Source organism: Cupressus sempervirens, chromosome 11, assembly GCF_028749045.1.
Source record: "Cupressus sempervirens isolate cs-2001-9-10 chromosome 11, ASM2874904v1, whole genome shotgun sequence".
Classification (NCBI taxonomy): Eukaryota; Viridiplantae; Streptophyta; class Pinopsida; order Cupressales; family Cupressaceae; genus Cupressus; species Cupressus sempervirens.
The window spans coordinates 810,318,877-810,329,069 of record NC_143128.1 but is presented as its reverse complement, the minus strand read 5'-3'; positions in this window follow the sequence as shown (position 1 = coordinate 810,329,069).

Below are 10,193 nucleotides of genomic sequence, written 5' to 3'. Positions count from 1 at the left end.
GATAGTGAATATGAGATTGAAGAAGTGTATAAAAATAGTAGAGGTAATCATTCCTATGATGAAAATGAATGTAGTGAAGCTTCTAATTTTTTAGATTTTACTACTAATGTTGTTGTTGTTGTAAGTTCTTCATATCATCTAGATAATAGTCACAACTAGGAGAATATTTGTGAGGAAATCTTCTTGAGCCTTGAAGAAATCTCATCTTTTTTGGCTTGTGATTTTGAGAAATATGTAAGTACTTCTAAGGATGTTCATATTTTCCCTTATAATGTTTCTTCATTTAGTCAAGTCACTTCCCCAATGTTTGATGTGGAAAAAGATACAAAATTTGAATTATCTTTATCAGACTTTGGAGGTGCATATGATAGTTCCTTAAATGTCCATACACATGACGAGTTGTTAGATGTAGGGGATATTATTGAAGGGAAGTTCAGTACTATTTCAGATTCTTCTCATGTTGGTATTGCTACAATATGTTTTGATGCCTCAGGTTATGAGGAGGAAAATAATGAGAGTTGTAATTCTAATTTTGGATTTCCTTTATATACTGATAAATATTGTAATGATCAGTTTGATGATTTTAAGGTTCCCTCTAATGGTTTGTTAGATGAAGATAATGATTATGATCAACATGTTTTAGATCAACATTTTCATGACAGTTTTTCAAACTTGGTCACTGACAAAAATTTTTAGTGTGAAGAAGTTTCAGTGAGTGGTAAATCTAATTTGATGAGTAACATGACTATAAGTAGGAAAGGATCAGATTTTATGTACTCTTCACACCCGAGTACACAAGGTGAGTTGTATTTTCTTGACATGTGCAACTTTGTGAACAAAGTGGAATATGAACACTTTGTGTTTCCTCTTGATAGCATGCATCCATCACATGTTCATGATAATTCTTAGTTTGATTTTTGTATTCAAGAGCATGTTGATATGCATTTTCATAGTTAGCAAGATGAAGAAAGTGATTCAAGTTTTTACATGCACTATGAGAATGATTTTGTTTAACCTAATTTGCTAATGAGCAATTCTTATGTATGTGATGAAATTGATGGGAATGATACTTATAGCTTACCTTAGAGATATGTAAATGAGAATCATATTTTGAATAGAGGTAAGAATTTTTGAGAAGTTTCAATGACCCTGGGCCATCATCTTGTACAATTAGAATAGTTTTCCTTCTTTCAATAAGTTGTTTGAGAGAGTTTTTGTTGGAGTGTTATTCTTCCTCTAGAGATCTAAATCCTTTCCATGGTTACAAGGGGCATGTATCCCTAGATAGATTCACTAATGGGAATCAAAATTGTGTTCCTATTTTGAGTACCATTCTAAACTTTTGAGTCCATTTGAGCCCTATAAATGCATGTTCTTGCATATGTACTTGACTGTCATTTTAAGGTTTATGAGGTGTTTTATGTTTCTAACACCTTCGATTCAATATATTCATGTGTCCTATAATGATAAAATATCATTACGAGTCATTCCATGAAGTTCTGTTTTGAGCAGTGTTCATTTCTACATTTTTACCCAAGTGTCAAACAATAGGAGGCCTAGTTTGGATTTGAATATCTTGTATGTGGTAATGTTATAGGACTCACTACTTTGGGAGCATTTAGTATGCATATCACTAAACCTATGTTTTAATTTTCATGTCATTTCTATAGGTTTTCATTGTGTTTTGAATCACTATCTTGACCTAATCATTTGACTCTTTCTTCTTGGATTTAGATGATTCAATATGCTCTTTCAACTTTTGAATGAAATATTTTGCATCTCTAAGTTTGATCTTCATTTTGTTTCTTTCCTATGTAACTAAATCATGTTCCTCAAGAGCTTCCTCTATGTTCTTATGTAATTGATCCATATCCATAGATATCTTACTCAAGTTTTTAGGCCTTCTCTAAGTAACTATCATTTGATACTAATTTTTAGAAATAGGGAATCCTACGGGGGTGGTGGGTGGCAGTGAATCAGTGTTCCAAAAACTTTCACCCAACTATATATATTGTTAAAAATCTTTAAACTTGCATAAATGATCAAGTTGAAAATTAAACATAACCATAACATAATGCAACTCATAAACCATTATTTGTTAACTAGGGAAACCCTGACCAAGGGAAAACTTTGGTGGGATGGTCTATATAATGAATATTCTTGAGCTCTCTTAACCATGTGCTCATTACATAATGTAATTCCTTTCCTCAATTGTGCATATTCTAAAGTGTCTCCAATAAATTATGCTAAATAAAAATGTATAATGGTTCCCTAATTTCCTCAATAATACTTAAACAATTTTCTAAGTCCAGGTATTTAAAACTTAGTATTCTATTTTTCCTTCTTCATAGTAGGTATATGTTGCCATAAATGACAATCTTATATCATTCTTACATATCCTCTTAGAAAAATCAGTAATAGATGGATCTCAATGCATTTGCAGATCTAATTCAAACTAACAAGAAAATGGTAGAAGGCTCATTGATCAAACACTTTAGAGAATCTAGAAAGTATCTTAGAGATGTAAAGGATAAAGTGCCCTAAGAATTGTATACTACATTTTTATTAAGATGGCAGTTTTCACATCAAAGAGTATAAGAATTGAAGAAGCAAGTACTAAGGAACTACATCCTAATTTATCGATTATTGATGTTGAAGTATGGATGGACAAGTATTGAAAGGCATTCAGGACCAAGGTAATGACTATTATAGTACTAGTTAATGAAGAACCTATTTTGATTCAAATTTTTGGAGATTTATCGATTAAAGAGTTGTAGTGAGAGAAAAATAAAGCCTATGAAGAGGTAGGAACCTTAATTGTTAATGATTTATTTAATTATAGTGAATTAATGTTGGCCTTAGAATGGTTTTGACATTTGAGTATCAACACACTTAACCACTTTTTACATTAACCACTTTTTACATTGAAGCCGAGTACACTATGTATGTTGAGTCATAGTGTGTACCGAGCTAGTATTTCAATAGGTGTTGAGTGACTTTAGGTGCCAAGTAAGCAATAGATGCCAAGTGATATATAGGTGCTGAGTCACAGTCGATGCCGAGAAAACCAGGATGCTTCATATGTCTAGTGAGCTAGAACTATACATGTGCCGAGCAAGACAGGATGCAATAGGTGCTAAGCAATCCAGGATGCAATAGGTGCTGAGCAATCTAGGATCAAACATGTACTGAGCACTAGTAGTCCAGTATGTGTCAAGTAACACAGAATCAAATCAAGTTTGTACCCTCACAAACTCAAATGTAAACTATTTTTGGAGCTAACATAGAAGGATTTTGAAGAAAGATAAGGATAAGATCGAATCTTTTGCATTTCCTATGCGATCAACATGCAACCAATCAAAAAAATGGAAGAGGCATGCAACCAATGAAAAAATGCAAGGAATGAGCAAGAACTTAAGATTCAATATGGATCGTAGATCCATACCTAACCCTAAGTCTGTACAATCTTTAAAAGGAGGATGAAAACCCCATTGTAAGTGAGAATGGAGCAATGTATGAGTAAACTATAGAAAAATTTAGTGTGAAGTGTAAAAGACTTAGAGGAACAGAGAAAAAATTACATATCTAGTTGATCAGAACAATACAAGCGATACAAACAGATATCAGAACAAGCAACATTCACATAAGAGAGAGAGAGAGCAGATCAAGTGCCTGAATCCAGCAATCAAAGATTGCATACTATCAGGTTAATTGTTCTAATACTTTCTTTTCATTGTATTAGATGTTGAAAATCCTATATTGATAGGTTAACTTAATAGTTGGGTGGGAGAACCTTTGGAGAAAGTGATTGAAAATCCTATTGAATTAGGTGGGTTTAATAGCCTATTGTAAATCCTTTAACAGGGTGACACTTCATGTAAAGTGTTTGTAAATCCTCTAACTAGGTCACTATTGACACAGTGTAAAACCTTTAATAGGGTAGGCCTTTCACAGGGCAAACCATTAGAAGTGGTCAAATAATTATTGCTGTAGTGATTTTGTGGGTATCATCTCCACTCTAGTTTTACCTTCTTATTCCTGGAGGGTTTTTGGGTTACCAAATCTGGTGTTATGTGTGTTGATGCATGTGTTTATTCCATGCTCATTTTTATTTTTTACATGCACATAATTTACTTTTAGTTATTTGATTTAAATAATTAAAAAGGTTAAAAGTGTGGTACTTCTGATTCATCACCCCCCCCTTCTCTCAGAAGTACTCTTCCCATTTTGAACATTCCAACAATTGGTATCAGAGCTCTAGTTCTCACAAGGAGAAGCCTAATAGCTTAGAGAAAAGGTTTGAAGATGGAAGCCTTCAAACTTGGGAAGATCATAGAAAATTAGGTGATTGATATGCATCTTGCTTTACACAAACTGGAGGAAGCCAGAGAAGAATTGAGAAAGTCTTTGAATAGAAGGAAGGACATAGCTTGAACAAGAGTCATAGGCTAAAGAAATCAGAATACTAAAATTGAATATCCTCAGAATACTCAGCATACTCAATAAGATAGAGCACAGGCTAAAGAAATCAGAATACTCAAGCTTGAACAAGAGTCACAAGCCATAATGCTTTATGAAGTGATTGAACAAAAGAAGAGAGCCATTGAAGACAAGGTCATATAAGAAGATGACGAGAGAAATCTTACCAATAGACTAGAGGAAAAGATAATTGAGTTTGAAAGAATCTCAAACATGCAGCTTGACACCTTAAGCCAGATGATGAATGCTCATCATGAGCTAAATATGAAAGACATTGAGATCAATACATTGAAGATACAAAATGATCAACTGAAAAATGAATTGAAAAGAGAAAAGGAGATAGTAGAAAGCTTCAACAAACCTAATGAGGCTATCAAGTACTTTGAGAAACTATTGAAATCACCAAGGGCTAGTAATGATACTTTAGGACTTGGTTGCACCAGCATTGAGCAAGGAGAATCATCCAAGACTGTAGAAGAAAGGAGCAACAAAGATAAGAGCACAAAACCTACTTTTCATTTTTGTGGTAAAAAGAGACATACCTCTAATGTATGTAGGAGCAAGAATGGTCATCAACATGATAAGCCTAAAAGTGCAAGCTTTTGTCACAATTGCAGAAAGAAAGGACATCAAGCACATGAATGTAGAACCAAGACCATAAGGACACCAAGATTTGAAGGTTGTTTCTACAACTACAAAAAGTATGGACATAGAGCATTTGAATGTAGATCAAAGCCTATGTGGACACCTAATCAACCTACAAAAGGAAACAACCATGGTCATCACTACAACTAGGATTATAACACCAAGTATAGCTATTACTATTGTCAGGAGTATGGACACATTCCTAAAAATTGCATAAGGACACATTTTAGAGGGAATTAGAATAGATGGTTAAGTCAAACCACATGTTTTAGTTGCTTGAAAACTAGTCATATCAATAGGAATTGCCCAAAAAAGTCAAAAGCACCCAAGAGAGAAGTCAAAAAAAGAAAATAGAAGGTTGATGTTGAACAAATAAGAGGGCAAATAAACAAGACTTGGAAAAAGAAAGATGAGTGCAACACATCAAATGAAGAGATCACTTCACCCAAGAGGTCAAGTGATCACACCTCATCCAACTAGGCAAGAATAGGTGTATGGCACTGATATACAAAGTTATATCATACATCAGCTCAAAGAAAAAGAAGTACTGAAAGAATGAAATCTACATGAGCAAGGATGCCAAGTCAAAAATTTAAAGTTTTTTTTTGCCAATACTGTCGAACTGTCCTCAAATGCTGAGCAAAGTTCCAATGGATGCTGAGTTTCTAATAGCGATTAAGTTGATGGTTGATGCTGAGTTGAGATATGCCAATGGAAGCCAAGTGAAATAGAAGTCTAGTGGAAGCTGAGTAAATGAAATCCAATGGAAGCCAAGTCATGGTGAAACCTTCAAGTGCCGAGTTTACAGTTGTATGCACTAAGAATTTAATGCTAGGTTTTGATAGGTATAAAGTCAAATTTGATCATTTTTACGCCATTAGAACACATAGAAAAGATAATAAGAGTGAAGGAGTGATCACACAACAACCTTGAAGCCATTTGCATCGATCTCAACAATAATTTATCATACATTTCTGTGATCTAAGGTATTTATCAAGTGCCGAGCTACGCAGAGTTAAAGTTTTTAATACATTTAAACCCTAGTTCAGTAAAATGGCTTCTAGTTCAAGAAACCCCAAAGAAAAAAAAGGTCATGAGGTTCAATTAGTTAGCAATGAGGTCAAACAACTTGAGTTCAAACCCATTCCTAAGGTTGCGTATAAAAATGATCCAACTGGTGCTTTATCTGTTATCCCATCCAAAGTAGTCATGGTGCAAGATGTGAGAAAGTGTTATAACTACAAAATTGGTGCCATAGGTGATCTTGAAATATTCCAAGCTTATGAAAAATAATGCAAGAAAAAGATTCTGAAGGAAAAATTTGAAATAGTTGAGAAAAAGGGTTTGACCAATGCCCTAGTTTACCCTACATGATTCAAAACTAAATGGATACAGATTGTTTTGAGTAGAATTCACAATGGATGTTTATGGCTATAAACAAGACTAGTAAAGATCACAAAAAGGATAGTCCATAGGGTTATAGGTTTCCCAACCCTAGATTAGCCTAAGACCCTACGCAGTGATTCCAAAGAAATCATTGAAAGGAATACTGGAGTCAAATGGAATAAGAGGGGTATGACTATTGATACTATCACTAGTCCTCTTCTAGATTTTGCTATGAGAATAATATCCCACAAATTCTATCAATCCAGTAGATTGAACAAGGTGCCATGCATAATAGTTGATGTAGCCTACAAACTGGTGAAGAAAGATCACACATATGATCTATCAGAACTTATGTTGTAGCAAATTAATGAAAACCTAGGAGCAATAAGGAGATCAAAAGGTGCTCAATGCAAATTTGGTTCAATTCTTATGTGTATATTCTTTTATGTTATGGAAGAATTTCCTTCTATTGGAAAGGTGAATTAGAACCCTAACAAAACTACAATTACACAAATCAATTAGTTCATTGATCAAATGGGTGATAATTTTGAGGCACAAATGACAAGTTACTTTGAAGATTTTAAGAAATCCATGAAGAAAAGGGTTAGAATATCAGTTTCCCTAGTGGAAAAGCACATAAATGACATATGCTTCTTGGTTGACATTGACAAAACCTACATCCAGGTAGCAATACCAAGAGTAAGATGGCTAAGGCCATTTAGATATGAGCTTGATATAAATGAAGCCTTAGTAGCAATCATATTATTGCTTACAAAAGAGATAGATAAGAAGGCTCCTCAATTTGGAAAATATGATGTTGTCAAATCAAAGATTGAAACTGACTTAAAGATAGCTTCTATTATTAAGAAGAAAGATAAAATAGTAAATAAGATAAAGAAAAAATTTGGAGCAAGCATTGAAGGAGAAGCCGGTGGTGAAGAAGAAGAAGAAGAAGTAGAAGGAGAAAGTGGAGAAGAAGAAGAGCAAGGTCAAGGCCCAATAGAGTTGACCCAGCATTTAGGAGAAGACAAGGAGGAAGATGCCAAGGAAGAAGAAGCCAAGGAAACACCTACTCAAGCTGAGAAAAAGAAGAGAAAGGCTCAGAATTAGCCTCCAACTCGGCCCAAATCCAAGAAGGTCACTAAGCTAGCTCAAGCTAAGCTAGCTCTAGCAACAAGGGTTACTAGAAGAGCATCCACACAAAAGGCCAAGGAACAATCAAAAGACAAGAAGAAGGTTGGTGAATAGCCTGTTGAAGAGCCAAAGAAGAGAAGAAAGTATGTGTCACAACTAGATACTGATGATGAAGAGAGAACAGAGTCAGAGGACCACATCCAATTTAGAGTGGTAAGTCATCCTCCTAAGTCTACAATTGACAAACTTTGTGAAAAGATAAGGAATGCAGATTTAAATGATTTAAAGACTCTTGATTTTAATAAGCTTAGTAGAGAAAAGAAAAATTAAGTAGAGAAATCTGTGTATGCCATGATCGCATAATTCAAAAACACACCTCTAGAAATGGCATTATTATCTAAAAATGGAAAAGGAGATTAGAGAATCTACCTTAGCCCAAGTAAAGCATGAAATAACAAAGGGTCAAATAAGAGACATGGTGGAAAATTTGGACCTAAGTATAGAGTCTTTAGCATCCTACAAAAAAAAATTGAGGATGTAGTGAATAAATCCACACAACTATGGAAAATAATTTATAAATGATGATCTAAGGAAGAAGAAACAAATAAGGCAGAGACCAATGCCAAGGAAAATATAGAGGAAAAGAAAATAGAAGAGAACAAAGGAGAGAAAGACAAGCAAGAGGAAGCAACAACTAGAGCATATGAAGGAAAGAAGAATGAAGAGCAAGAGAAGAAAGATGAGGAGGATAAAGTAATGGTGAGGAGGAAGGAACACAAAAAGAAGATATGGTAACAATTGAATAGCATCAAGAAGAGGAATAGAGTGTGCAAGACACACAAATTCCACCTCCTAGCCCTCCTCATACAACCATCACACCTACAAACACAATAATTATTAAGGATGTTCCTGACAATTTAGCTCAGAACATCAATCCCCTAACTGTAGAGGATCTCTCCAAGATCCTTCACCAATCCACTCTATGGGCACAGTTATGATCAAGCCTTATATTGGTGAGTGTAGATGAACTACAAAAGGCAGTAGTAGAACCACAAAGAGAAAAGGTGAAACCAAAGGAACCACCTTTCACCTACACATCTACTAGGACTAGAATTTTGATGCTTCCACCACCTATAAAAACATGTGACACCATACAAAAGCCAAGTGCAATGGAAGGAAAGTTAGATGAGAAGGAGGATACCTCAAAAGAAAAGGAGCATGCCACCATTCAAACATTGGTAGAACTACCAAAAACTGGCACTCCTACAAAGACCCTTCAAAAGTCGAGCACTGAAGCCATTCCTTTGCAAATTTCAACTCTAGGCTCGAGTTGAACTAGAGTGGCCAGGGTACTTCACTATGGAGACCCTAAATTAGCTGAAGATATTGCAATACCTTCCTATGACTCCAAGACCATCACAATGGCACAAATCAATGAAATGCAAGATGCATTAGATAGAAGGAAGAGGAAGGAAATACTCAGAAAAAGAGTACAAACACAAGAAAGCATTGAATGACATTAAGGACATCTTTATGGATGCATTCATCTTGCAGTCACTAGATGAAGCAAAGTCCATAATAGAGCAACTATCAGATATAGTTGACTAGGTGACCAATGAAGATCAGGATACTAATGCTAAACTCATGGAATGGTTAGAAATAAAATTTTAGGGGAAAGTAAATGAAAAGGTATCAAGTGGTATAACACTTGAACAGGTTGAGTTGGCCAAAAAAATAGACAAGGTCAAAGTTGTAATTGAGAACATTTTCTCATTGTATAGAAAGCCGTGTGATTTTTCCAACTTCACACAAGAAACAAATCAAAGGATATTGAGCTTGGAAAGAAATTTGAAGATTTCTAGCATGCAACTGCCAAAGGATCTAGCTCAAAGTGAGAAGCATTTTGCACAATCACTTAACACTCAAAGGGATTTAGCTATACTCACAGTAGAGGAAGCCAATATAAAGGCTAAATTGATGCAAATTCAATCCTCTATCACCCTACATTTGGAAGTCCACCACAAAGAGCAAGTATATGAAGAAATAGTTCTAAGGAAAGACCCTAATCTTTTTACACTTGATGGACTTGTACACCTTGCTGCAAAGATTGCCATCCAACACAAGTCACTTGACATTGCTTTATAGAATTGGGATACAACTCTGAAAACAATAATGGAGGTAAATAGTAACTTTTTGGCGAAATATGGTATTACTCCTTGGAACACTTTGACATTAGTGTTAAAAAGGCGGTGTTGGAGCTCAAAATTTCTTTCTCATTTCGAGTGTCCATTAAATTTTTTTGAATCAAGTCAAGCCTATGAAAGCCCCATAAATGCAAATGTACCTGGCTATACCTATAAGGCCTCAGAGATGTTCAATGTTTCTAACAACCTCTATTCAGCATGTCCACTAGTTCCATGAAGTTAAAACATCATTCCGAGCTGTTTGGTGAAGTCTCATTTTGAGCAAATGTCAAATCTACAGTTTCACGTGTGTCAAATAGCGACAGGAGGCTATGTTTGCAAGTGAATATCTTGCATCCATAAATG